The sequence below is a fragment of the Somniosus microcephalus genome, chromosome 7 (genome assembly GCF_052327205.1).
Source record: "Somniosus microcephalus isolate GS21.2 chromosome 7, FLI_Smic_1.0, whole genome shotgun sequence".
NCBI lineage: Eukaryota > Metazoa > Chordata > Chondrichthyes > Squaliformes > Somniosidae > Somniosus > Somniosus microcephalus.
In genome coordinates, this window is record NC_140993.1 from 24,145,541 (window position 1) to 24,168,881 (window position 23,341).

The 23,341-nt window shown below is 47.8% G+C and overlaps 1 protein-coding gene across 1 annotated transcript in view; it reads right to left on the reverse strand.

The window, feature by feature from the left end:
• Positions 1 to 23,341, reverse strand: part of cdh7a (cadherin 7a) — a 157,806-nt gene that overhangs the window by 41,361 nt on the left and 93,104 nt on the right. The window lies entirely within an intron of this gene.

Sequence of the window (23,341 nt, forward strand, 5' to 3'; positions counted from 1 at the left end):
TGCGGACGACCTGGTTCTGCTGTCTCCCACAGAACAGGGATTACAGCAACAACTAGACCTACTCGACAAATACTGCCAAAATTGGGCTCTAACAGTAAATCTAAAGAAAACCAACATCATGATTTTTCAAAAAAGGCCCAGATGTCAGGAAAACAAATACCAGTTTACCCTCAGTGATACCACTATAGGACACACTATGAGCTACACCTACCTTGGTCTAACTATTACAGCATCAGGGAGCTTCAGCATAGCAGTGAATGCACTAAAAGAAAAAGCCCGAAGAGCCCTATATGCAATAAAAAGAAAATTCTACAACATCCAAATCCCAATCAAAATCTGGCTCAAAATATTTGACAGCATAATCCTGCCCATTGCACTGTACGGTAGTGAAGTATGGGGCCCGCTAAATCACCAAAGCTACACTAAATGGGAAAAACATACAATAGAAGCCCTACATGCAGAATTCTGCCGAAGCATCCTTCGCACCCAAAGGAAAACGCCAACAAATGCATGCAGAGCCGAACTAGGCAGATACCCACTGATAATAAACATCCAAAAACGAGCACTAAACTTCCTAAATCACCTCAAATCTAGCTCCCCAGACACCCTTCATTTCAAAGCCTTTCAGACCCAAGAGCTAAACCCAGAAAAGAGTCCCCTGAGTCAGCTGCTACGGAAACTAAGTACTCAGCCGGACCCTGACCAGCCCCAGACCAACACAGCCGCCCAAACACCAATCCGAGTGAACCAAATCATTAAAAAATGCAAAGAAACCTACCTGGAACATTGGAACAAAATAACCGAAAGCCAAAGCAGATTAGAATGTTACCGGGCCCTAAAAAGAGAATATAAACTGGCAGACTACCTCACGACCATCAGAGACACAAAACAGAGACAGACCCTCACCAGGTACAGACTAAGCGACCACCAACTGGAAATTGAAAAAGGCAGATACAAGAAATCCTGGCAGCCTAGAGAGAATAGAATATGCGATCAATGTCTGGCTGGCGAGGTTGAAACAGAAATGCATTTCCTCCTAAAATGCGAAAAATTCAACACATCAAGAAACATATTATTCAACAAGCTAAGCCAAACAACCCCAGATTTCAAGGAATTGGATGATCTGACAAAATTGAGATTAGTCCTAGGAGAAGGAGACAGACCATACCTTGGGGCCAAATATGTAACAACATGTCACAACCTGAGGACTGTTTAAAATTAATATTGAACGTACCAAATGAAGTACAAAGACTGTTTAAAATTAATATTGTTTAAAAGTAATATTGTATGTACCCAACAAATGTCAAATCGATTGACACCTACAGAATGTTGGAAAACTGTACCTTTTTGCTATGTAAGCTTTGGCAATATGGTTCTCTGTAAACTTTCATGCCAATAAAGCATTTTAATTGGAATTGGAATTGGAATTGGAGAGAGATGGAGAGAGAGAGATGGAGAGAGAGAGAGATGGAGAGAGAGAGATGGAGAGAGAGAGATAGAGATAGGGAGATAGAGAGAGATAGAGATAGAGAGAGATAGAGATAGAGATAGATAGTGAGAGATAGATAGAGTAAGAGATAGATAGATAGAGTGAGAGATAGATAGAGAGATAGAGATATAGAGAGATAGAGAGAGAGAGAGATAGAGAGATAGATAGAGAGATAGATAGAGAGATAGAGAGATAGATAGATAGAGATAGAGAGAGATAGAGATAGATAGTGAGAGATAGATTGATAGAGTGAGAGATAGAGTGAGAGATAGATAGAGAGATAGAGATATATATATATAGAGAGAGAGAGATAGATAGAGAGATAGATAGATAGAGAGAGAGATCGATAAAGAGCTAGATAGATAGATAGATAGATAGATAGATAGATAGAATGTATGTGACTGTGTGGCAATTGCACCATTCCCGACAAAAAAATCTGCTTAATCTTTACTAGTCACGTGATCCTATAATCTTAAATTTGATGGGTTAGAGATATCTTTTCACCTGAATAAGAGAGACATTATTTTTAGATTTTTCTCAAAGTGCTGCTTCTCTTCACAGCTCCTGTTAGGCATCAACTTTAACCATCACATAAAGATATCCCAGCAACAATGACCACTTGGCTTGTTGTCTGGTGCTGATTGTGTCTTTGCAATCGCTTGATTGTGTCACATGTTTATACTGCAAGAATCTATCCTTCTTTACACACAGGCAAGATTGTCAATAAGTAAAATGACAGTGGAGAGAAAAACACATTCAATCAAATATAAGAAAGACTTAGAAAAACACACTCACCCAGATTGAAGGAAGCTGTTCACTTTCCTTTGGGAAGATTATATTCTCTGTTAGTAAAGACTTGCTGAGGTTTTAGGATTTTTCCCCGCAATAAATCAGAGCTGGAGCGACTGACTACACCAGAGCAATGATATAGAATTGAAGTATGTACCACTAGCAACTTATGGAAGGAGCCCTGATTGTGATCTTATTGTGTCAGCCGTGGCTCAGTGGGTGCCAGCCTTGAATGGTTGTGGGTTCATAGTCCCACTCCAGAGACACTCCAGAGACTTGAAGACAAAAATCGAGGCTGACACTCCAGTGCAGTGCTGAGGGAGCGCTGCACTGTCGGAGGTGCCGTCTTTTGGATGAGATGTTAAACCGAGGGCCCCGTCTGCTCTCTCAGCTGGGCCTAAAAGATCCCACGGCACTATTTTGAAGAAGAGCAGGGGAACTTGTCCCTGGTGTCCTGACCAATATTTCTCCCTCTCTAAAAAAGATTGTCTGGTAATTATCACATTTCTGTTTGTGGGAGCTTGCTGTGCGCAAATTGGCTGCCGCGTTTCCCACATTGCGACTGTGACTGCACTTCATTGGCCGACAGGGCCTCGGTTTAACGTCCGATCCAAAAGACGGCACCTCCGGTAGTGCAGCACTCCCTCAGCACTGCACTGGAAAGGGAACCGCTAATCTATTTATAATACATTAAAATTTGTATGTGTGACAGGCACTCCATTTTAGAGATAGGTAACCATCTCCTATGGGCTTACAATCTTCTAAACGGTACATTATCTTTTTCAAACTGCACTGTTGTTTTCTTTTAACCTTTTACATCCAGGGTTGGACTTAAAAAAAGCAACTAAAACTTACTGGAGTATCACCAGACTGATTTGCATATTTATTTCTGCTGTCGAAAGACTATTACAGCTCCGTCGTCATTTTTCCAAATTCCTGAAGTTGGATGGAGTATAATATTACAGCAGCTTACACTTACAGCCGAGACTCCGTCCTGGAGCTCGGACACCGCGTGTTATATTTAAAAATTCCATTGCTTCAAGGGTTGAAATATTGCAGGTCATTTCCCTGAAGCCTGGTGGTGAGGTGACATTAGAGTTAGATATTGAAAGGACAGACGGTAGCCCCGATTTTAACTGGCCCCCCACCTGGCGGAGGCGGGGTTCACGTGGGTCCCGGGCTGCGGCCTCCTCCCGCTAGATGCCCGCCGGCCAGGCAGTCAATCTGGCCGGTGCGTGGGCGGGGCTCTGTATAGATTTATTTAAATGAGGCCTGACATAAGAAAACTACTAGGCACTTGGTCTAAGCATTAAACAAAGCTTTAATCAATGGTTTTTCAACATGGAGATCTAGTTGTGTCCTTCACTAGTTCCTGTTAAAGAATGTCCTGAGCAAGCTGGGCCCATGCCCGAGTATTTATACTCTCCCTGGACAGTGCCACCCACAGGCCACTCAGTATTATTTCATGTCATTTCCACATGAATGACAAGATTCAGGTCAAGGCCCTAACATTAATATCGGCCAGGCCGCCACATCCATGGCCCTTGCCGGGTTCTTCGCCCCGCTATCGGGCTCCCCCACCCTACAATCTCCCACCGTGAAAATCCAGGCCTGTGGATCTCTGTTTTAGTATAAATAGAGACGGAGAGTTCACTTACTGCACGGGTGTTACTTCAACCCCGTCTGAGAACCAGTGACGCCCTCCACGCGCCCACTCAATTTTGTAGGCTGGGCGTTGGGAGCCTCCTTTCCTGAGACGGCAGCCGGAGAGACGAGCAGAGGGGGAATGGGGCATTTGGGGAGTTGGCGCTAGGGGCTGGTGGGGGTGGGGGAAGAGGTTTGGTCGCAACTGGAGAGATCGGCCACCGGTTGACGGCGGCGCGTTCTGGGAGAGGAGGCATCGGTTCCCCGCTTTCGCCCCCGGAACTATAGGTGCCTCACCTGACCAGCTGCCTCAGCGCTACGCGCTTGTCCGACCTTTGCGCTGAGCCAGTGACTCGAATGTGAGCCTCCCTTCGAGAGCAGCACTCGCGCCTCAAATAGGGAGTGGGCGTCCTGCTGGAAGCCCCCCGCAACCCCCCACCCCTGCTCCCGCGCCCCCGCCAACCCGTTTGGGGATGCCCGGCGCCAGCATGACTGCTCGGACAGCCCACCAATCATATTGAAATGGACCCCGGAGGTTAAAACCGGCCGGGGCCTCACACTGAGGACGTTGGGTGGGTGGCTTGCCCTCTCACCTCCCACCCAGGTTGGAGGGCCGCCCGTTTCACCCGCAGCTTACCCGAGAATCTGCTACCAGTTAGCTTCCCCACCCCACCTCACCGCCCCCACCCCCACCACATCACCCCGCTAAAATGTCATACCTGTGTCTCTGGAAAGATGCATCCATCGTTTTTTTTTTGAGGTTTTAAAATAATCCTGCACAGACTGACTGGCATTTAGCTCACTCTAAATCACTGTGCCAACGCCCGCAGTCAGGACGTGGACGTGTATCTGTCTTCAGCTGCCAGAGTTAATTGGTGCATGGAGTCAGCGCCTGCTGCACACAGAGGTCAAGCGTCATGTTGTCTGCCCATCTGGACGACATCTTCTCCTGGTGAAGTTTCCATCTGCTTCCCAGAGATGTCTAATGACGCCGGACGATGTAAAAAACCCAACTTCCTGTCTCCCAGCAGCCTGAATGTAACGCAGCGCTGAGTGATTTTCAAGAACCTCGGAGAGCCAGCGGCTCTGAAAGTCAAACTTCCACTTGAAACGTGTGACTATTATCACCGCGTCTTACCATGTAGCTCGCCCACCGACGTTCCCTGCGCCCACTCTCAGTCCCCCCTCTCCTCGCCTGAAGTTGATGGTTCTGGCTGCGTTGTGTGTGCCGCAGGTAGCAAGAGCTCGCCACTACCTCACTAAATGGCCAATCTTCATGGGTGAACCTTGATACTGAGGGTATTTGACCAAAGGGGCAACGCAGCTGAGCCTGATCCTGTCCTCAGTTGATTTATGACAGACAGGAAAAGACCCTCTGGTCCATCCAGCCTGTCCCACTCCATTGTGATATTGTGGCGGAGCCACCAAAGGACTCAGATCGTTTGTACATAATTCCTTTAACAACATGTTAGTTACAGTCTGAGTCTGTACCTTTATTTATGCTGTTTAACTGTACAGAGTGTGGTTGCTTTAACAGTGCGGTTAAAACGTGATGACGTCATGCCGTTCATCACGTGACCCCCCACTGGCGGGAAAACGTGATGACATCATGACGTCAGCCACAGGACTGCAGGGGCAGTCCTCGTGGAGCTTTCAAAGAGAGCAGACCTATATTCGATGTACTCCAGCAGTTTCCAGTTAAAACCTGTTTTGTTCCATTAAAGTTCGTTGTTTTGATTGCCTGAGTCGAACTCAGTCTTTTCGTTAGGAACCTCCGTTCCTACAATATTGTGATTATCTTGTTTAATTTAAAACCCATCCAATTGTTACCTTCCAACCTCCCGTGCAAAGAACAACCTGCATTTATATAGCCCCTTTAACATAGTGAAACTTCAGTCTTTACAGTAGAGGACACTAAAAATATCCCAACACTGGACAAACAGGGGGCAATGGGGGGGTGGAGGAGCTAAACACGATTAAAATCACTAAGGAGATGGTTCTCGGTAAAATAATGGGACTTAAGGCGGATAAATCCCCGGACCTGATGGCCTACATCCTAGGGTCTTGAGAGAAGTGGCGGTAGGGATTGTGGATGCATTGGTGATTATTTTCCAAAACTCCCTGGACTCAGGAAAGGTCCCGGCAGATTGGAAAACTGCTAATGTAACACCCTTATTTAAGAAGGGAAGTAGACAAAAAGCTGGAAACTATAGACCAGTTAGCCTAACATCTGTGGTTGGCAAAATGTTGGAGTCCATTATTAAAGAAACAGTAACAGAGCATTTGGATAAACATAATTTAATAGGACAGTCAGCATGGTTTTATGAAGGGGAAGTCATGTTTGACAAATTTGCTGCATAACATACAGGGTGGATAAAGGGGAACCAGTGGATGTAGTGTATTTGGACTTCCAAAAGGCATTTGACAAGGTTCCACACAAAAGATTACTGATCAAGATAAAAAATCACGGGATTGGGGGTGATATACTGGCATGGGTGGAAGATTGGCTATCAAACAGAAAACAAAGAGTTGGGATAAATGGTTCGTTCTCGGGCTGGCAATTAGTAACTAGTGGTGTTCCACAGGGGTCAGTGCTGGGACCCCAACTCTTTACAATCTATATTAACGATTTGGAGGAAGGGACCGAGTGCAACATATCCAAGTTTGCCAATGATACAAAGATGGGAGGGAAAGCAGTGAGTGAGGAGGACATAAAAAACCTGCAAAAGGACATAGACAGGCTAAGTGAGTGGGCAGAGATTTGGCAGATGAAATATAATATTGGAAAGTGTGAGGTTACGCATTTTGGCAGAATAAATCAAAGAGCAAGTTAGTATCTAAATGGAGAGAAACTGCAAAGTGCTACAGTACAAAGGGATCTGGGGGTCCTGGTGCATGAAACACAAAAAGTTAGTATGCAGGTGCAGCAGGTGATCAGGAAGGCCAATGAAATCTTGGCTTTTATTGCAAGGGGGATGGAGTATAAAAACAGGGCAGTCTTGCTGCAGTTATACAAGGTATTGGTGAGGCCACACCTGGAATACTGCGTGCAGTTTTGGTTTCCATATTTAAGAAAAGATATACTTGCTCTCGAGGCAGTTCAGAGAAGGTTCACTCGGTTGATTCCGGAGATGAGGGGGTTGACGTATGAGGAAAGGTTGAGTAGGTTGGGCCTCTACTCATTGGAGTTCAGAAGAATGAGAGGTGATCTTATCGAAACATATAAGATTGTGAGGGGGCTTGATCAGGTGGATGCAGTGAGGATGTTTCCACTGATGGGTGAGACTAGAACTAGGGGGCATAATCTTAGAATAAGGGGCTGCCCTTTCAAAACCGAGATGAGGAGACACTTCTTCACTCAGAGGGTAGTAAATCTATGGAATTTGCTACCCCAGAGAGCTGTGGAAGCTGCAACATTAAATACATTTAAATCGGAGATAGACAGTTTCCTAGCAGATAAGGGAATTAGGGGTTACGGGGAGAGGGCAGGGAAGGGGACGTGAGTCTAGATTGGGATCAGCCATGATCCTATTGAATGGCGGAGCAGGCCCGAGGGGCCGTATGGCCTACTCCTGCTCCTACTTCTTATGTTCTTATGTTCTTATCCCAGGGCGCTTCACAGGAGCGGTATCGGACTAAAATTTGACACCGAGTCGCACAAGGAGATATTAGGACAGGTGACCAAAAGATTGATCAAAGAGGTAGGCTTTAAGGAGCAACTTAAAGGAGAGAGAGAGGTAGAGAGATGGAAAGGTTCAGGGAGGGAATTCCAGAACTTAGGGCCTTGGCAGCTGAAGGCACGGCCGCCAATGTTGGATCGATTAATGTCGGGGATGGGCAAGAGGCCAGAATTGGAGGAGCGCAGAGATCTTGGAGGGTTGTGGGGCTGGAGAAGGAGGTTGCAGAGATAGGGAGGAGTGAAATCATGGAGGGATTTGTAAACAAGGAAGACAATTTTAAAATCGAGGCGTTGCCGGACCGGGAGCCAATGTAGGTCAGCGAGCACAGGGGTGATGGGTGAACGGGATTTGGTGCGAGTTTGGACCCGAATAACAGAATAAACCCTGCCTTCTTTCTCTCCATTTTTGCAACTTGATGCGAGTTAGGATACAGGGTTTTGGATGGGCTCAATAATCATAAATAATAAAGACTGGAGTATAATGAGGAAAAAAGCAGAATTTTTAATAACAATTTAACTCTTTAAACAATCCCTTCAATAAACATCTGGGCCCTGATATTCCTCACCATAGCACCTGGGGAATGCGCCTTACATTACGTCTCTGCCCCCTTCTCTGTTGCCCCAGGATTTCCTGGAGGGGATTGGAGGGGAAATTTCTTCACCCAGAGGGTTGTGGGGGTCTGGAACTCGCTGCCTGAAAGGGTGGTAGAGGCAGGAACCCTAACCACATTTAAAAAGTACTTGGATGTGCACTTGGGATGCTGCAACCTGCAGGGCTACGGACCAAGAGCTGGGAAGTGGGATTAGGCTGGACAGCTCTTTGTTGGCCGGCGCGGACACGACGGGCCAAGTGGCCTCCTTCCGTGCTGTAACTTTCTATGAAGTATTCGTCCCCGCCTGCATTAGAAATTTGTATTTGGGAAAATCCCGATCTATCCCCGCCCACCCGATCATTCCCTCTCCTGATCACTCCCTTCCCCTGTCTCCCGAGCTCCACCCCAAATTCTGACCCCCACTTCCTCTGTCCCCCACTGGAATTCCACATCAGAAGCCCTCTCCTCGGCCCAGGAATTTTGGAGCCTTTATTATTTGGCATGAGCAATTCGACCATCAATCTCACTTGTCCAGCACTCTGCCTTGTTTGCACGTGACCAGAAATGGTCTAATAAAACAAACTATAACTTATCTTCACAGCATTCGAACTAGTCCGAGTACAATGAAAATATTTGCCGGGTCTTTGCAGTTTTGTCTAATTGTGCAATGGTTACTTTTGCTGTGCAGTGAGAATCTCGCCAGAAATATAGGCCCTGAATTTGCAGTCGGAGGCTTCCGGCGGGAAACGTCTCCGATCCGCAAATAAAATACCCGCATACCTGGGGATCCGGGAGGTACGGAGACTCGCAGTCCTGGGCCTCTCCGGGTACCCACGGGTAGAGGTCCGTGGATCTCAGGGTCGCAAGCAGTTCGCAAGCGCCCCATGGATCACATGGGCCGGCCCAGCCAATAAAAGAAGAGAATCCCCATTCATACATATGGGGATTCCGTATGTGCAGAAACCCCATAAACACGAATGGGAATACCCCAAAATATACACCTAGATATCAAATCAATAAAATAAAAATTGCATATTTAAAATGAACTAAAATGGCATTTAATTAAATATTTAAAACAAAACTTTAACTTTTTGAAAAATAAATTTACAACGGGGCTAAAAATAAACTTACCTTATTGCACAGGCTTTTTAATGTATAAATGATTGATAACATTTTATTTCTTTGTTTTTTTAAACTATTACGCTGGTAAAAGCAAGCCCTACCCCTGCTTTTACCAGGCGTAAGAATTTCACGGGCATTCGCCGGGCAGAAGTTGGGCAAATAGCGGAACTCTCCGCCCGCGGATGCCCTTTTCCTGGGGATGCGGAGGATCTGTCAAGAGGATTCCTGATGGATCGCAAGTTCCGTGTTTTTGCGCACGTGCTTCGCAGGCCTGAACCCGAAACTTGCGCGGCCCTTACGGGCGGGTGTGCCCCTCGTACGCCCCCGTAGGGGCCGCAAATGACGGCCCATTGTCGATCAGCCACCCGATTCTGTGCTTCTGTCAACAATAGAAGGTTAAGGGGAGATTTAATAGAGGCATTCAAAATCATGAAGGGTTTTGATAGAGTAAATAAGGAGAAACTGGCAGAGGGGCCAGTAATCAAAGGGCACAGGTTTAAGGTGATTGGCAAAAGTACCAGGGGTGACATGAAGAAACATTTTTTAACGCAGCGAGTTGTTGTGATCTGGAATGCGCTGCCTGAAAGGGTGGTGGAAGCAGATTCAGTAATAACTTTCAAAAGGGAATTGGATAAATACTTGAAAGAGAAAAAATTTCAGGGCTGTGGGGAAAGAGCCGGGGGAGTGGGACTAACTGGACAGCGCTACCAAAGAGCCGGCACAGGCACGATGGGCCCAAGGGCCTCCTTCTGTGCCGTATAGTTCTGTGAATTATCTCAGTCCATGTGATGATAAAAAAATTGCAGTCAGCATCCATGAGGGAAGGAGCCTGTTGAATGGATTGCACGCTGAGAAAACAGCTAAAGAGACTTCAGATGGTATTTGGCGAAAAATGGAGAGAAAGAAGGCAGGGTTTATTCTGTTATTCGGGTCCTAACTCGCACCAAGTTCCGTTCACCCATAGAAACATAGAAACATAGAAGATAGGAGCAGGAGTCGGCCATTCGGCCCCTCGAGCCTGCTCCGCCATTCAATGAGATCATGGCTGATCATCCAAATTCAGTACCCTGTCCCTGCCTTCTCCCCATATCGCTTGATCCCTTTAGCCTTAAGAAATATATCCAACTCTTTTTTGAATATATTTAATGAACTGGCCTCCACCGCCCTCTGTGGCAGAGAATTCCACAGGTTCACCACTCTCTGGGTGAAGAAATTCCTCCTCATTTCAGTCCTAAATGGCTTACCCCTTATCCTTAGACTATGACCCCTGGTTCTGGACTCCCCGGCCATCATAAACATCCTTCCTTCATCTAGTCTGTCCAGGCCTGACAGAATTTTATAGGTTTCGATGAGATCCACTCTCAATCTTCTAAACTCCAGTGAGTATAAGCCCAATCGACACAATCTCTCCTCATACGTCATTCCTGCCATCCCAGGTATCAGCCTGGTGAATCTTCGCTGCACTCCTTCCAGGGCAAGAACGTCCTTCCTCAGGTAAGGCGACCAAAGCTGCACACAATACTCAAGGTGCGGTCTCACCAAGGCCCTGTACAACTGTAGCAAGACATCCTTGTTCCTGTACTCGAACCCTCTTGCTACGAAGGCCAACATACCATTTGCCTTCTTAACCGCCTGCTGCACCTGCATGCTTACCTTCAGCGACTGGTGCACAAGAACACCCAGGTCTCTTTGCACTTCCCCTTCTCCCAATCTATTGCCATTCAAATAATAATCTGCCTTCCTGTTTTTGCCACCAAAGTGGATAACCTCACATTTATCCACATTATAGTGCATTTGCCATATTTCTGCCCAATCACCCAATCTGTCCAAATCGTACTGGAGTTTCACGACATCCTCCTCACAGCTTACCCTCCCACCCAACTTTGTGTCATCTGCAAATTTGGAGATATTACATCCAATTCCCTCGTCCCGATCATTAATATATATTGTGAACAGCTGGGGTCCTAGGACCGATCCTTGCGGTACCCCACTAGTCACTGCCTGCCACTCGGAAAACGACCCGTTTATTCCAACTCTTTGCTTTCTGTCCGCCAACTATGCTCGCTGACCTACATTGGTTTCCGATTAAGCAACGCCTTGACTTTCAAAATTCTCACCCTTGTGTTCAAATCCCTCCATGGCCTCGCCCGCTCCCTATCTCTGTAACCTCCTCCGCCCCTACAACCCTCCGAGATCTTTGCGCTCCTCCAATTCTGGCCTCTTGAGCATCCCTGATTTTAATCGCTCCACCATTGGCGGCCGTGCCTTCAGCTGCCGAGGCCCTAAGCTCTGGAATTCCCTCCCGAAACCTAACAGTCTGTCCTTGCAAAACCCTTTTAGTTCTCATTGAAACTTATAAAATTCTAACAGGACTAGACAGACTAGATGCAGGAAGGATGTTCCTGATGGTCGGGGAGTCCAGAACCAGGGGTCACAGTCTAAGGATAAGGGGAAGGCCATTTAGGACAGAGATGAGGAGGAATTTCTTCACCCAGAGAGTGGTGAACCTGTGGAATTCTCTACCACAGAAGGCAATAGAGGCCAATTCATTAAATATATTCAAGAAGGAGTTGGATATATTTCTTAAGGGATCAAGGGATATGGAGAGAAGGCAGGAACAGGGTACTGAATTTGGATGATCAGCCATGATCGCATTGAATGGCGGAGCGGGCTCGAGGGGCCGAATGGCCTACTCCTGCTCCTATCTTCTATGTTTCTATGTTTCTATGTTAGCTAGAGTTTGATGGTGAGATCAGTCGCCTTGCAATACATGAAATACACTGCTCGAGTGCAGCAGATGATCTGAGACTGAGTCACAGATTGAGTCACTCTCTGCAGTCATTCTGTACGGTTTCACTTTGAGTGAGAAGTCATCCTCTGCCCTGAGAAGCAAGCAATTTACAACCGAAGTCTCACTTGCCAGAAGTTTTCATTCTGACTACATCTGCTTCTGAATGTGTTCATGTTTGGCCTGTGCTTAAATCAGAGTGGACGAAACATTTATCTTGGGTTCTGAAGGCCTTAACTAGCTGATATAGTGACTAACGGTGTCAGCATTCGCGTTTTACTGCCCAACATGAACTGCATTTCAAATCTGTCAAAATAAAAATCAACCAAGGGATCAGCCTCGATGGTTTTCCCGTCGAGCTTGACGCAAATAATGTTTAATTTGAGTGATATGTCCTTGTGTAAAAACCCTTTTTACTTAGAGTTTGTTTGTGAGAGCAATAGCCTTGAAGTGCATGTACTCACCCAACCTTCGCCCGCGCATTGCAACTCCACACAAATTCTCTCTGTGTTGCGGAGTTTATACTACAAATGAAATTTAATGCAGTAAAGCATACTCCTGCTCCATATTGTTCAGCAGTGCGATCTCCATTTCAATGCGGGTCACATTCGGGCAAGGGCCTACAGTAAAGACTGTTGTCAAAGTCACCCGTGAGACTTGCCAATAATGAGTGCTAGAAACTACTAAAATTCCTACTAATTGTAACAGCTATGACCGGGTATGTACTGTCCCCCCCATTGTAGTGCTGTAAATAAACAGTCCGGTGCGATCACTTATATAGAGTCAAAGGCCTGAATTTTGCCGGCACTCAGGGGGCGGGTTTGGAGGCGGGACCGCTGTCAAAATCGCAAAGATTGACCACGGGCAGGAAACCTGTTGTCAACCCGCCTCCAATCAATCTTCCCAAGTGTCGGGTCCTCATTTGCGCATGGACCCGACACCTAGCGGCGGGAAGAGGATTATAGCCACTTACCTGCCTGTTAACAGGTACTTGATACTTGTTAACAGGCTCTTTTTCAATTTTGCCGCTTCTGCCTCGGGCTTCCCGACGTCCGGACACCACGCCAGGTAAGTGTGGCGTGTTGTGAGCCTGCTGTAATGTTTCTGCATTGATGACAGCTGCAGAAGTGGTGTGAAGGATCCAATGGTGCACTGGTGAGTCTCAGAGGTAAGAAAATGTTGAGAAAATCATTTTTAATGCATTTACAATTTTCTGTAGGTAACAAGTTTTGAATTGGATGCCTAGTCCCACCTCATTGGGGGAACCTCTCTCACCAGTGACAGATCGCTTCTGTAACTTCACCTGCAGCTGCCATCTGTTCTAGCCTAAGGAGGGAGTCACTGGAGAGTCTGGGAGCAAGAGCTCACTTTGTACAGTGATTGTCAGTGTTTGCAGCACTTCAATGCTGTCAAACAATGAGAAATGAGCTGTCAAAAAAAAATTGTGTGTGGTCCCTTTAAGAAAACCGGCAGATGATCCATCATCAAATGACCTCATCTGATTGGCTTCCTCTTAATTGGCCGGCAAGCCCGCAAGGTGGGCTTAATAAGGTCAATCAAGGGAAAGTGACGTCCGTGGGCCGGATGCAGTTGAGGGCAGGACTGGAACCCAGAAACCAGCTGACCCGCTCCCAAGCCGCATCCATTTACAAAATCGCGGCCATAGAGTCATAACGGCACAGAAGGAGGCCATTCGGCCCATAGAGTCTGTGCCGGCTCTCTGTAGAGCAATCCAGTCAGTCCCATTCCCCCGCTCTATCCCCAGAGCCCTGCAAGTTTATTTCCCTCAAGTGCCTATCCAGTCTCCCGTTGAAAACATTGAGTGTCTCCGCTTCTACCACTTCCGTCGGCAGCGAGTTCCAGGTCCTCACCACTCGCTGTGTAAAAAAGATTTTCCTCACATCCCCCCGTATCTCTTGCCCGAAACCTTAAATCTGTGTCCCCTAGTCCTTGTACCATCAACTAGTGGGAACAGCCTTTCCCCATCTAGCCTATCCAAACCCGTCATAATCTTGTACACCTCGATCAAATCACCCCTCAACCTCCTTTGCTCTAATGAAAACAAATCCAGCTTCTCCAACCTGTCCTTGTAGCTAAGATCCCCCATCCTCGGAACCATTCTGGTAAATCTCCTCTGCACCCCCTCAAGGGCCTTCACATCCTTCCTAAAGTGTGGTGACCAGAACTGAACGCAATACTCCAGTTGTGGCCTAACCAGCACTTTATAAAGTTTCAGCATAACTTCTCTACTTTTATACTCAATACCTCTATTTATGAAGCCCAAGATCCCATATACTTTGCTAACCACTCTCTCAATGTGTCCCGCCACCTTCAGGGACCTATGCACATTAGCTCCCAGGTCCCTCTGTCCCTGCACACTCTTTAAAACTGTGCCATTAAGTGTATATTGCCTCTCCCCATTCCTTCTACCAAAATGTTCATAGAACAGATTGAAATACGAGTAAAATATCAACACTCACTGTAGGCAGAATCAAAGGCACCCTGATAGGCAGAGAAAAATTGATTGATTGCGGAGAGAGTGGGGCGGCGGGAAGAGAGAGGGGTTCTGTGGCAGTGTTGCAGGCCCAGAAATGTCTTTACTCCATTTGTTAAAGTGCCATATGGGTGCAGAGAACGATCCCATCATGGACTCGTGGCAGGCGAGGCCTGTTCTCCTTGTGGGACTCAGAGGCGCACTCCTGCTCCTCCTGGCCCCACGCGGAGCGTTAACATATTTATTTTGGGGCCCCAATCTGCTCACCCATTTGGTTGGCCTGACGGAAAGCTCAGCTCCGCTCACTGCTCCGGCCGCCTCGTAAAAATCGCAGGCAGGCCCCGCCCCCACCCCGCCCCTTCCATTATGTCATCAGGACCTGCCACGCATACATTAACCAGGACCCCGCCGCCGGCTTTGGGCGGGTGTCCTTGCCGCCTGCCCGGGAGAGCAGCTGAAAATGGGTGGCGCCAGGGCCGGGAAAGTCACTTGGATGATCTTAACTGCTTACGGGCCGAGTAAGGTTGCAATTGTTCCCAGTATTCCACGACTGCATTGGCGCAACAACTTGCATTTATATAGCGCCTTTAACATAACAAAATAACATAACAAAACGTTCCAAGGGCGCTGATGTGTCTACCTGTCTCGCCTCTGGGCCTACCTGCCTCACCTCTAGACCTACCTGCCTCTCCTCTGGGCCTACCTGCCTCGCCTCTAGACCTACCTGCCTCGCCTCTGGGCCTACCTGCCTCGCCTCTAGACCTACCTGCCTCGCCTCTGGGCCTACCTGCCTCGCCTCTGGGCCTACCTGCCTCACCTCTGGGCCTACCTGCCTCGCCTCTGGGCCTACCTGCCTCGCCTCTGGGCCTACCTGCCTCGCCTCTGGGCCTACCTGCCTCACCTCTGGGCCCACCTGTCTCGCCTCTGGGCCCACCTGCCTCACCTCTGGGCCTACCTGCCTCGCCTATGGGCTTACCTGTCTCGCCTCTGGGCCTACCTGCCTCGCCTCTGGGCCTACCTGTCTCGCCTCTGGGCCTACCTGCCTCACCTCTGGGCCTACCTGTCTCGCCTCTGGGCCTACCTGCCTCACCTCTGGGCCTACCTGTCTCGCCTCTGGGCCTACCTGCCTCACCTCTGGGCCTACCTGTCTCACCTCTGGGCCTACCTGTCTCGCCTCTGGGCCTACCTGCCTCGCCTATGGGCCTACCTGTCTCGCCTCTGGGCCTACCTGCCTCACCTCTGGGCCTACCTGTCTCGCCTCTGGGCCTACCTGCCTCACCTCTAGGTCTACCTGCCTCACCTCTAGGTCTACCTGCCTCACCTCTAGTCCTACCTGTCTCACCTCTGGGCCTACCTGCCTCGCCTCTGGGCCTACCTGCCTCACCTCTAGGTCTACCTGCCTCACCTCTAGGTCTACCTGCCTCACCTCTAGGTCTACCTGCCTCACCTCTAGGTCTACCTGCCTCACCTCTAGGTCTACCTGCCTCACCTCTAGTCCTACCTGCCTCACCTCTGGGCCTACCTGTCTCGCCTCTGGGCCTACCTGCCTCACCTCTAGGTCTACCTGCCTCACCTCTAGTCCTACCTGTCTCACCTCTGGGCCTACCTGTCTCACCTCTGGGTCTACCTGTCTTGCCTCTAGACCTACCTGCCTCGCCTCTGGGCCTACCTGCCTCGCCTCTGGGCCTACCTGCCTCGCCTATGGGCTTACCTGCCTCGAATATAGGCATACCTGCCTCACAGCCGCCGCCTCGTCTACCACGGGACCGCTGCTGCTGCCGTCGCCGCTCTGGGCCTATCTGCCTCACCGCCGCTTTTATCATCGCCGCCGCTCGACCGCCTCATCTCCCGCAAGTTCGCTGTTGCTTTTTATTTATTATTATGTGTATCCTGAGCGCGAAAGTGGTTATTATATATAGTCGCCAAACACTCTTGGAATTACGGAACATTCCAGTGTTTTTTTACGGAAATACAGACATCACAACAAGAAACTTAACAAAAGACTTTCCTGTGGAGGTACTGAGGGACAATGGAGAGCAGCGGGGGCAGGGGAGTCCACCCCTCGACCAGCACCATCAGGCCCCGGGGAGTAGGTGCAGACGAGCCCAAAGGCGGGGGTCGCGGGCAGGCCTGCTAGTTAGATCACGCAGACGGGGGTGGAAACCAGCTTTGCCCAGCATTCTCCTTGCCAATGTTCAATCTCTGGCAAATAAGATTGACGAGTTGAATTGCCGTATCGCCTCACAGCGGGACATTAGGGAGTGCTGTGCCATGTTCCTAACAGAGTCGTGGCTAACCTCCATGATACCTGATGAGGCAGTGCAGCCCCAGGGATTCCTTCTGTTTCGGGCCGACAGAACAGCTGATTCAACGGGGAAGAACAAAGGTGGGGGTGTCTGCTGCTTGATCAACAACAACTGGTGTACAGATGTCCAGGTACTTTCACAACACTGTTCACCTAATTTAGAACTACTAACAATTAAGTGTCGCCCTTTTTATTTACCGAGGGAAATCTCTGCTATTCTCATGGCAGCAGTCTACATTCAGCCACAAGCTGATGCAAACGCTGCACTGAGTGAACTTTACAGTGAGGTCAGTAAACTTCAGAACCGGTATCCTGAGGCAGTTCCTATCATTGCGGGAGACTTCAACCATTGTAGTTTAAAGAAAGTATTGCCGAAATACTTTCAACACATCTCCTGTCCGACAAGAAATGGAAAAACTCTAGATCACTGCTATAAAACAATAAAGCACGCCTACCGTGTCATTGCTCGGCCGGGCTTCGGCAAATCAGACCACATTTCCGTACTCCTACATCCTGTTTACAAACAGAAGTTAAAGAGCACACCCACAACAATAAAAACGGTGCGAAGCTGGACAGCGGACACAGAACTACAACTGCAGGGCGGGCTGGAAATAACGGACTGGAGTGTTTTCAAGAACCCAGACCTGGATGTGTACGCAGGCCACGTTACTGGATACATTAACAGACTGGTGGATGAATGCATTCCTACCAAGACTGTCCGTTTACTTCCTAACTGCAAACCATGGATGAACTCAGACATCTGCAACAAACTAAGAGAACGGCGTACCGCTTTCAAATCAGGGGACACCGAACTCTACAAGAAGGCCAAGTATGACCTCAGAAAGGCTATCAAAGCAGCAAAAAGAGACTATAAGAACAAACTAGAGTCTCAGTACGGCAGGGGCTCCGACGCCAGACGCATGTGGCAGGGACTAAGGGCCATCACCAACTACAAGGGGAGCTCAGCGGGAGTCACCAACACCGATCCCTCCCTACCAGATGAACTGAATACTTTTTATGCTCGCTTTGAGAGGGAGAACACTGAGCCGGCCATCAAAACCCCCAGCCACCCAGAGGATTACACATTACAGCTGACTGAATCCGAGGTCCGGAGAACCTTCAGGAGGGTGAAAGCACGGAAGGCAGCCGGCCCAGACGGGGTTTCACCCCGTGTCTTCAAGACCTGCGCAGACCAGCTGGCTCCTGTGTTCACGGACATTTTTAACATCTCATTGCAGCAGTCTGTTGTACCAGTGTGCTTCAAGGGGACAACCATTGTGCCGTTACCTAAGAAGACCAAGGTAACAGGCCTCAATGACTATCGTCCCGTGGCTCTAACATCCATAGCCATGAAGTGCCTGGAATAGCTGGTCATGACACACATAAGCAGCATCATATCCGATTCCTTGGACCCGTTCCAATTCGCATATAGGGCGAACAGGTCTGTAGACGATGCCATCTCCCTAACACTACACACTGCCCTGGAACACCTAGACAGGAGGGACACTTACGTCAGACTGTTGTTCATTGACTACAGCTCTGCATTTAATACTATTATTCCCTCCAAGCTGGTCCTGAAACTGAGGGACCTAGGCCTGGGCACCTCCATCTGCAATTGGATTCTGGATTTCCTGAATGGTAGGCCTCAAGTGGTGAAAATAGGGAACAACACCTCATCCACTCTGGTCCTCAACACCGGAGTGCCACAAGGTTGCTGCCTCAGTCCTTGGCTGTACTCTGTTTACACATGACTGTACAGCCATACACAGCAACAACCGGATTATCAAGTTTGCCAACGACACCACAGTAATTGGCCTGATAAGCAACGATGACGAGACGGAGTACAGAGGTGAGATAGTCCAGCTGATGAGATGGTGCAATGACAACAACCTTGCCCTGAACATTGGCAAGACTAAGGAGCTCATCGTGGACTTCAGAAGCCACCGAGGGAACCATCGCCACATCAGCATAGACGGGACACCAGTGGAAGTCGTCAGTTGCTTCCGATTCCTGGGACTGCAGATCTCTGATGACCTGGCCTGGAACCATAATACTGAGGCTATGCTGAAGAAGGCACACCAGCGCCTCTACCCTCTACGGTGCCTGAGGAAATGCGGCATAAGCACACAGTGGCTTGTGAACTTTTACCGCGGCACCATAGAGAGTGTCCTGACGAGTGGTGTCAATGTGTGGTATGGTAACACCACTGCACAGAACAAGAACGCCATCCAGAGAGTTGTGAATATGGCAGAAAAGATCATCGGGTGTGCACTTCCGTCCATCGAGGAGATCTTCCAGACCAGGTGCCAGAACAAGGCCCGCTCCATCATCCAGGACCCCAATCACCCTGGGCACAAACTGTTCTCCCTCCTGCGGTCCGGACATCGGTACCGCAGCATCCGAACCAGGACCAGCAGGTTTAAGAACAGTTTCTATCCACAGGCAGTGCGCCTACTGAACTGCTAACTGCACTGCCCCACATATTATAGTTATATGTTTATGTAAATATATATATTATACTTATATTACCATATATTTATCATATTACATTACTATTATTTCCAGTGGTAATTGAGGCTTTTTTGCACTATTCATCATATCCTGCAACTTGGACTGTTATTGCTTTACTTTCTGCTTATTTGCTTATTGTTTTTATTTATACTTGTTTTTATTTTTTGCTTTTATATTTATATGCTTGTATTGTGGGAGTGAGTGGGGAGTAAGCATTCCATTGTACTAGTTACATATGGCAATAAAATGATCTTGAATCTTGAATCTTGTAAGAAAACTACTAGGCACTTGGTCAAAGCATTAAACAAAGCTTTAATCAACTGTTTTACAACATGGAGGTCTAGTTGTGTCCTTCACTAGTTCCTGTTAAGAATGTCCTGCGCAAGCTGGGCCCGTGCCCGAGTATTTATACTCTCCCTGGACAGCGCCACCCACAGGCTGCTCAGTATTATTTCCTAAGTCTTTCTTTCATGAATGACTGATTCATGTCACGCACTTCACAGGAGCGATTATCAAACAAAACTTCACACCGAGCCACATAAGGAGATATTAGGACAGGCTTGGTCAAAGAGGTAGGTTTTAAGGAGCGATTTAAGGAGTGAATCAATACAAGATACAAGATGAGGCACCGAGCCAGACTGTCCACACCCATCATTGTGTCACTAACCATATCTGTACGCCCTGGTAAAGACCGAGGGCAACTACCTCTGCAGGCACTGAGTCAATTGTAGAGATGTGTCTATCAGCTGCCAGGATGCCTACAGCCAACTAACAACATAAGAATGGCACTGCCAGGGGCAGACGAGGACATCTTAAGGGTGATCTTTGACTTCTGCCCGATATGGGCGCATCGGTGCTGCCCACCCGCTGCCCTCCCTCCGCCTCCTTCCTGCCCACTCCATGATTTTCAACTGCCAACCATCCATTTTTCAGGCAGCCAGCAGTTGAAAAACCGCCCTCGTCCTCTCTTAACCTTTCCGCTGTTGTCTCCTTCCAGGCTAGTAAAAAAATCTGAACAAGCCAAAAAAAAAGAACAAGGCAGGTCAAAAATCCTCCCCACGCCCAGCTGGACAATGGCGGCTTTGTTTTCCCCAGAGCCAAGGAATTTCAGGGCTGTTAACTTCTTCCAGTACTCTGTTGACTTTCAGAGTTGGGCAACATGCAACATTAAACTAACATTGTCGGAGTAATTATCTTGAGTTATCTTCACAGCAGGAGGCCTTGCCAGCTGGGAGACAATGTCAGGGATTTGGGCATGTGCTGTGCATTTGGCAAATGGTCAGTAAATCGCTTTGGAGCCTCCAGGAATTAAAGATTGATCTCCTGGGCACTGCTTCCAGCCAGCCTGGAGAAAAATCACTGAGGTGTTAAAATAATGTTGTTTTTTTCCCATTTAAGAACATAAGAACATAAGAAATAGGAGCAGGAGTAGGCCATTCAGCCCTTCAAGCCTGCTCCGCCATTCAATGAGATCATAGCTGATTTTCTGCCTCAATTCCATTTACCAGCCTTATCGCCATATCCCTTGATGCCTTTACTAGTCATAAATCTATCGACTTCTGTTTTGAATGTACCCAATGACTGAGCCTCCACAGCCCTCTGGGGTAGTGAATTCCAAAGATTCACCACCCTCTGTGAAGAAATTTCTTCTCATCTCAGTTCTGAATGGCCTACCCTTTATCCTGAGGCTGTGGCCCCTGGTTCTAGACTCCCCAGCCAAGGGAAATATTCTCCCAGCATCCACCCTATCAAGCCCTGTAATAATTTTGTATGCTTCAATGAGATCCCCTCTCATTCTTCTGAATTCAAGAGAATACAGGCCTAGTTTACTCAATCTCTTCTCATACGACAGTCCCGCCATCCCAGGAATCAATCTCATGAACATTCGTTGCACTCCCTCTATGGCAAGTATACCCTTCCTTAAGTAAGGAGATGAAAATTGTACACAATACTCCAGGTGTGGTCTCACCAAGGCCCTATATAATTGGAGTAAGACTTCTTTACTCCTGTATGCAAATCCTCTTGTAATGAAGGCCAGCATACCATTTGCCTTCCTAATGGCTTGCTGCACCTGCACATTCGTGACTCATGTATAAGGACGCCCTTTGAACATTTTCATTCATCAGTTACACTAATATTGGAGATCGGGCGGCAAAGCCTCGTTGACTGACAGTCAAGAACCCTCCAGTCAGGTAATGGTGAGTCTACATCAGAACATAAGAAATAGGAGCAGGAATAGGCCACTTGGTCCCTCGAGCCTGCTCCGCCATTCAATAAGATCAAAGCCACTTCCCCGCCCGCTCCCCATAACCCTCACTCCCTTATCTTGCAAAATCTGCCAATCTCCATCTTAAATGTATTTAATGACCCAGCCTCCACGACTCTCTGGGGCAGAGAAATCCACAGATTTACAACCCTCTGAGAGAAGAAATTCCTCCTCATCTCAGTTCTAAAAGGGCGACCCTTTATTCTGAAACTATGCCCCGAGTTCTAGATTCCCCCTCGAGGGGAAACATCCTCTCTGCATCTACCTTGTCGGGCCCCCTCAGTATCTTATATGTTTCGATAAGATCACCTCTCATTCTTCTAAATTCCAATGAGTATAGGCCCAACCTGCTCAACCTTTCTTCATAAGTCAACCCCGTTGACTCTATTCGCTTTCCGATTGGTACGTGGGAATAATGGACGTGTTGGGCGACCAATGGCAGGAGGGTCATGTGATGATACCTCCAGGAATATGCCCAACAGAGTTGGCAACCCGCTCAGGAAATCCCTAACTTACAACACACGCAGCCAACAGGTGAAGCTCCCCGGCAGGAAAGCAAAGTCGATAAATTGCCCCTTTCTAATTGAAACATGCACTGTCCGCAGGAGAAAGCATAGAATCACAGCACCATAAGCGAATCATAATACAGAAGTGGCATTTTTTTTTTTAGGAACAATAGAAGGCCAACAGGCCCCAAAAAATCTCATTCAAGTTACACAGTTCAATCCACTTATCTGACCTATCACCATATGTCTCATATTCTTCTTTCTCCAGAAACACATCTGATTGCTATTTCCGCCAATGTCTACCACCTGCTTCAATAGCCTTCTCTGGTCACTGATTTCATACAATAGCTTTTGTATCAACCACAACAACTTGCATTTATATAGCGCCTTTAACATAGTGAAATGTACCAGGGCGCTTCACAGGAGCGATTATCACACACAATTTGATAGCGAGCCACATAAGGAGATATTAGGACAGATGACCAAAAGCTTGGTCAAAGCGATAGGTTTTAAGGAGTGTCTTAAAGGAGGAGAGAGAGAGAGGTAGAGAGGCGGAGAGGTTTAGGAAGGGAATTCCTGAGCTTAGGGCCTTGGCAGCTGAAGGCGCGGCCGCCAATGGTGGAGCGATTAAAATCAGGGGTGCTCAAGAGCCCAGAATAAGAGGAGCGCAGATATCTCGAAGGGTTGTAGGGCTGGAGGTGGTTACAGAGATAGGGAGGGGTGAGGCCATGGATTTGAAAACAAAGATGACAATTTTAAAATAGAGCCACTGCAAGTCAGCGAGCATATCTAACCATTCTGCTTGACCTCCTATCTTGTTCCTAACTTCCTACTTTTTAAACTTGTGCCGGATGGTATTTGAACTCTTCACCATACTGAACAATCTTCCTGAATTAATATTGTCAATTCTCTTCATAATCTTGAAAGCTTTCTCAACTATTTCTCATCCATTCCTCATGGCACGCAGAACTAACTTTATTGCACATTTCCGAAGGGTAATAATATCTCTGTGATAAGCTGACAGGGAACATTTCTTTGTGGGGGGAGGGGGGTTAAAGTTGACATTCCTTGTCCTCATTTTCTGGCTGCCACCAGCCTTTATTTTTATTCATTCCTGGGATGTGGGCGTCGCTGGCAAGGCCAGCATTTATTGCC